Below are 6671 nucleotides of genomic sequence, written 5' to 3' on the forward strand. Positions count from 1 at the left end.
TTGCCCAGGCTGATCTTGAACTCGGCCTCAAGCAATCCTCCTGCCTCAGTCTCCCAAAGTGCTGGGAGTACAGGCATGAGCCATTGCACCTGCCCTGGGAACTTTTTGCTGGGAGAGGTTTCTCTTATCTGTCCTGGCTTCAGGAGGGCAGGACCCCAAACCAAGGGTTTGTTCAAGTGGACAGCACTTTGGGAATGAAAGTGGGTTCAGTACTCCGGGTGGAGCGGAGTTGGCTGTAGCCTACAGGGCCTGCTGGAGCCTAGGACAGCACTTCGTGGGGAAAGCTTGGGCCTTACCTGCCCAGGATCTCATTGGGCTCATAATTCTCATAGAAGTCCTGTGTGGAATGAGAGTCTGGCAGCGCCTCATCCAGGTCATGCTCAGATCCTCAGCAGGGGAACTCTAGGTGGCCCTGAGAGGGAACTCAAAGAAGCTGTCAGCCCTCCTGACCCAGGGGGTGTTCTTCTTGGGGCCTGGAACTGTTTCTCAGTCATCCTTACATCTCCTGGCACCACACTGGTCTGTAGTGAATGTTCCAAGTAAATGTTTGTGAATTGAGGCCGGGCGTGGTAGCTCACACCTATAATCCCAGCACTGTGGGAGGCTGAGGTGGACAGATCACTTGAGGCCAGGATTTTGAAACCAGCCTGGCCAACATGGCGAAACCCCATCTCTACTAAAAATATAAAAATTAGCTGGGCATAGTGGCTCACACCTGTAATTCCAGCTTCTCAGGAAGCTGAGGCACAAGAATCGCTTGAACCCTGGAGGTGAAGGTTAACCAGTGAGCCAAGATTGTGCCACTGCACTCCAGCCTGGGCGACAGAGCCAGACTGTCTCTAAATAAATAAATAAATAAATAAATAAATAAATAAATAAAAGCCTGGGTGCGGTGGCTAACACCTGTAATCCCAGCACTTTGGGAGGCCAAGGTCGGTGGATCATAAGGTCAGGAGATTGAGACCATCCTGACTAACATGGTGAAACCCTGTCACTACTAAAAATACAAAAAATTAGCCGGGCCTGGTGGCGGGCACCTGTAGTCCCAGCTACTCAGGAGGCTGAGGCAGGAAAATGGCACGAACCCAAGAGGCAGAGCTTGAAGTGAGCCAAGATCGTGCCACTGCACCCCAGCCTGGGCGACAGAGTGAGACACCATCTCAGAAAAATAAAAAATAAAAAATAAAAATGGTGAGCAAATCCAAATGACTCTGGTGATATTAGAATACTTATTTGGGAAAAAAATTTTCCCACAATTTATATTAAGCAGACAGCTGGTTACATGGTAGTTTTTTAAATTTTCTTTTTGATAACGTCTGAAATGCCTGGCAGAAAGGCTGGAGTTCAGGGCAGAGAGAAATTTAAAATGTTAGGAGCTTAGCCCTTTGAGGAGCTGTCAGAATTGGAGAAAAAACATCCCAGAAATTGTAATCAGTGAGGAAAACAGGATTCCAGTTATCCACAGCGCCCTAGCTGTACACCAGCATCACAGGATGAGGGATGCCTATGTGCACGTAGCCCTTGGTTTCTGACCTGAAACAGTAGCAGCCAGGCCGACTTGGTGATAGGCCCAGCCTGCCCCTGTGGTGAACCACCTGGGCCTGGGCCTTGGCCTCAGTCCTGTGGTGGATGATGTGAGCCTTGGCCTTTGCTTTGGCTCTCCAGTGGATGACCTGAGCCTTGGCCCTCCAATGGATGACCTGAGTCTTGGCCTTGACCTCTGAAGCTTTTCTGTGCAAGGCCTTGACCTCTGAAGCTCTTCTTACCCACGTGCTGAGTTTACGCCTGGGAAGCTCTTGGTTAGCTTGTCGCATTGACTTGGGTGAGGGATAGTTGCCGTCCAGTGAGTGCTGGGGGTGTGAGGTGGACCGGGCCACACGGCTGCCAGGGGGCTGGCTGGGTGGAACTGAAGCCTCACCCATGTGGGTCCTCATTGCCTCCTGCTGTCAGTGACCCCGTGATCTCTTGGAAAGATAAAAACACATTTTCTGCTTCCAGGTGCCTCACCTTGCCAGACATTTGCTCAGTAAAGTTTCTGTCTCTTTCACCTAGGTTGCAAGTGGCGGGTTCTAAGCCTGTCGGTTTGCTGCTAGCCTGCCGGCTTCCCATGACCTGGGACCTGGAACCAGGGGCCCGCAGGTATTTCTAGCTGGAAAGGAGTTCTAGATAGTTCTGAGTGGATGCTCTCCTCTGTCTTCCTCAGGAGAGTTCTGGCTTGGCTGGGTGGTGTTTTCTGTGATGAGCAGTGGCCACCGTCACCACCCCTCCTCCTCCTCCTCCTCCTCCAACTTCTGCTCTCCTCCTCTTCCTCCGCCCCCCATCTCCATACACCTTGAGCCCGGCCAGTGGGCAGCATATTGTGCAAGAAACAGCTGTTGTTTTGACAAAGGAAATACTAGCCTCATTTCTTGCATTACCAGACCCACAAGGCCGTGGATTCCAGGCCTCTGCCCTTGCAGGTGGACATGCAGACCGTAATGCAGAGGCTCACGTGTCCCACACTATGCATTACATAAAGTATTATTCCCATCACCATTTGTGTATGTACTCATTCACATTTAGCAGGATTGTAAAAATTAATAGGTAGTGCAGTTTTTCCAGCTAGACAATGCATGCAAATGGCAAGATAGTCCAAAGATACACACTGTAGAGTAAGTCCCTCTCCCCACCAGCCCCTCTGGAGACAGCCAAGCACGGTCAAAAGATTTTTCTGTATCTCTCTGGAGATAATCACAGCCTATGTGAGCATATGGATTGATATTCTTTCAAACATTGTGTTGCAGTTTGCTTTTTGGCTTGGATGTATCTGATGATCATCGTGTCCCATACAATACACCGTGTTTTTTTACACTGCAGGAAAATCTGTGAGGGGCTGGACCGACAGGGTATTGCTGGGCATGGAGGAGGTTGGGTCCAGGTTTTTTGCTTTTTGTGAGTTTTTAGTGCCTTTCAGATGTGATGACGCTCCATACGCCTTCTCACACGTGACCCATGACTCATGGGCCGAGGGCTCTGCATTTGGGACCCCCACCTCCACCTCCTCCAGATGCATTTCATTCCCTTGTTAATGCGTCATTGTAGTTGACACTTTGAGAATTGGCAGGCATGGTAGGTAATAAAACAGTATTTGGCTTATGTTTAATCACCATCTCCTCCCACAGCCCGAGAACACCTTAACATCCCTTGAAAAGGATTTGGTGGTGCTGTTTTTTATGTGTGTGTGTGTGTTGTTGTTTTTAAATTTTTCTCCAAGGGACAGGCGAAGGTGCTTCGGGGAGTCAGAGAATGTTTTTTTGATCTTAAGAATGCAAAATGACTTTTTGTATCCCTGTCAGCACAGCACACACACACACACACACACGGAGTCTTTAGTGCAAATTTTGAAATAACGAGCGGTGAACTTTGGCAAGTTGTTTGCAGTGAAGTCTCCCACATTTCTTCCATGTAAAGCCCTGATCACCTGCGCTCTAACCACTCAATTACTTTGAAACATCAGATTCAGTCTCTCTGCTTTCTTTTTCTTTCTTTCTTTTTTTTTTGTTTTTGTTTTTGTTTTTGAGATGGAGTCTTGCTCTGTCACCCAGGCTGGAGTGCAGTGGCATGATCTCAGCTCACTGCAACCTCTGCACTCAGGTTTAAGCAATTCTCTGCCTCAGCCTCCGGAGTAGCTGGGATTACAGGCACATGCCACCATGCCTGGCTCATTTTTTGTATTTTTAGTAGAGACGGGGTTTCACCATCTTGGCTAGGCTGATCTTGAATGCCTGGCCTCGTGATCCACCCGCCTCAGCCTCTCAAAGTGCTGGGATTACAGGCATGAGCCACCGCCCCCAGCCCATTCTTTCTGCTTTCTGAGACCAGGAATGCTATTTAATTTGGGCATTAGAAAATTCAATTGACCAGGCATGGTAGCTCATTTCTGTAATCCCAGCACTTTGGAGGCTGAGGCAGGATGATTGCTTGAGACCAGGAGTTTGAGACTAGCCTGGGCAACATAGCGAGAACCCCAACTCTACAAAAAATGAAGAAATTAGCTGGGCATGGTGGTACACACCTATAATCCCAGCTACCCAGGAGGCTGAGGTAGGAGGATCCCTTGAGCCTGGGAGGTTGAGGCTGAAGTGAGCTATGCTTGCACCACTGCATACCAGCCCGGGTGTCAAAACAAGACCCTATCTTCAAAACAAACAAAGAAATAAAAATTATTCAGTGAATTCTGGAGTTTCAAAGAGACTTTATTTTGTTTGTTTGTTTTCTGAGCCAAAGGCCCAGAAATTCTTAGGTAATTCTTAGGTAGTTAATTCTTAGGCAATTCTTAAGTAATTAATGAGGAGCTAATCTCCTAGTTGCTCTGTTCCTTGTCACTGGAAGTGGTCAGAGCCATGGCGAGGCTTGGCCCAGGGGTGGCGGGTGGCATCTGAAGTCCCCGCAAGCCCCACTTTCCTTCCAGGAACATCTCAGGATGGCCGCTCTGTCTGTCTGCCCCCCACGTGCTGAAACATCAACAAGGCCAGCATCCCCTTTCCCTCCTGAGAGCCATGTGTCACTTCCTTCGTGTGTCCAGCCATTTTTACAGGGCTATTTTAAGTATAACAGATGCATTATCTAAGAATTGAATAACTGTCGAAAGGGAAGCACCGTCATTAGATTCATGTGCCCTGGAATTTTAGTTGAAAATGTGCTGAGTTCTATCACATCTGAGCCTCTGCTTTCTTATCCCAAAAAACAGGACTGATGACAATGACCTTGAAGTCATTATGGGCTTATAGGAACTCTTATAGGAATTCAAAACAACACGGGCACCAAGTAGAAGGTCAGTAAATGGCATATTGTGTTCATGTTACCAAAATCTACTGTTTTGAGAGATTGTTTTCACAAATGGATTTTAAAACTATAAATGTGGCGGGGTGCTGGTGGCTCATGCCTAGAATCCCAGCACTTTGGAAGGCTGAGGTTGGCAGATAACTTGAGTTCAGGAGTTTGAGGCAGGAGAATCGCTTGAATCTGGGAGATGGCGGTTGCAGTGAGCCGAGATTGCACACTGCACTCCAGACTAGGCTACAGAGTGAGACTCCATCTCAAAATAAATAAAAATAAAAGTAAAATAAAGCTATAAATGAACACTTAAAAAAATTATTAAAGCCTAGGGTATACCCTAGTTTCTATTCTGGACCTGAATAGATATAGTAATATAAAAACTAGCCACCTTCCATATGTGTCTAGACATTATTTTCTCTCCCTTTGTGTTAGTTTCACTGTCATAGAGTGGAAATGTTTGCTGCTGGACTTTCTTTTTGGAAGCTGTTCTTTGAGAGCAGCCCATAACTTGCCTTTCTGGTCAATAACCTCAACGGAAAGGCATTCCGAATGGAGAACATCATTCTGTGTAGGATTTAATAATAACTTCAGCACAGAAAAGCACTCTCTTCCTCTTCTCAGCAAACAACTTTGTTGAGCATGATTTTTAAGGTGTAATGGCTAAATGGTTGAAATCGTGGTGAGCTGTTATTAGTGCTTGTTATTGAGTACTTGCTAGGAGCCAGGCAGTGCATGACAATCATTTCTCTGCCCCACTGGAAGTCACCCTGGGAGCTAAGTATCATCAGTGCCACTTGATGGAGTGTAAGCCACCCACCCATCTACTGGGATTTTCCTGGGCAGACAGACTCTTGGGAGTGAAGCCATATAACCCCTGAACACCCTGCCTCCTTCAGGTTCCAGAAACCATTTTTTTTTTCTTTTTTTTGAGACAGAGTCTCGCTCTTGTCACCCAGGCTGGAGTGCAGTGGCCTGATCTTGGCTTACTGCAACCTCTGCCTCCCAGGTTCAAGCGATTCTCCTGCCTCAGCCTCCCAAGTAGCTGGGATTGCAGGCACCCACCACCACGCCTGGCTAATTTTTGTATTTTTGGTAGAGATGGGGTTTCACCATGTTGCCAGGCTGGTCTCGAACTCTTGAGCTCAGGTGACTTGCCTGCCTTGGCCTCCCAAAGTGGTGGGATTACAGGCATGCGCTGCCACGCCTGGCCCAAAAGCCGAGATTTTAGTCACTGAACCATTAGCAATTCCTCTTCTATTAGATTTTTTTTTAATTGCTTTTGAGTATTTCTTTGAAGTGGCATACTCATTTAAAGGATTCTATATGTCAGGGGGAACGTTTTGTAGGAGTGTACTTAGGAAGGAACATATTGTTATAGCCTAAAATTTGCCATTGTCCTAAGAAAGCCTTCTTAACTTATGGAATTGATTGTAAGCCAAAGCATAGGAAAATCTCCCCTTCCACTTTGAGATTATGTCAGTCAAGAAAATGACAACTGGATGCCAAGCCATGCTAACTCTGATACTTGCTGTCTTTGGTTTTTTCTTTCTTTGGCTAGGGGGCAGGAGTGAGTATGGGGTGGGTGGGACTAATCACTGAGCATGTTATTGACTAACATCAGCTTTTCATTTTAACTTGCAAATGTGAACAGCATAAAAAGTGAGTTTATGAGGAGCACGACTGGCATGTTATGCAGAGTCTCATAATTTTGTTTGTGGCCCAGTATTTTAATAAGAAAATATTGTGTTATGTAGTTAGTGTCCTTGAAGGAGTATATAATTGGATCAGGAAGTGTAGATTCTGATTCTAACTCGGCTACTTAATGAATGCAAGATCTGAGCAAGCCATGTCCT

Source organism: Chlorocebus sabaeus, chromosome 21 (assembly GCF_047675955.1).
Source record: "Chlorocebus sabaeus isolate Y175 chromosome 21, mChlSab1.0.hap1, whole genome shotgun sequence".
NCBI lineage: Eukaryota > Metazoa > Chordata > Mammalia > Primates > Cercopithecidae > Chlorocebus > Chlorocebus sabaeus.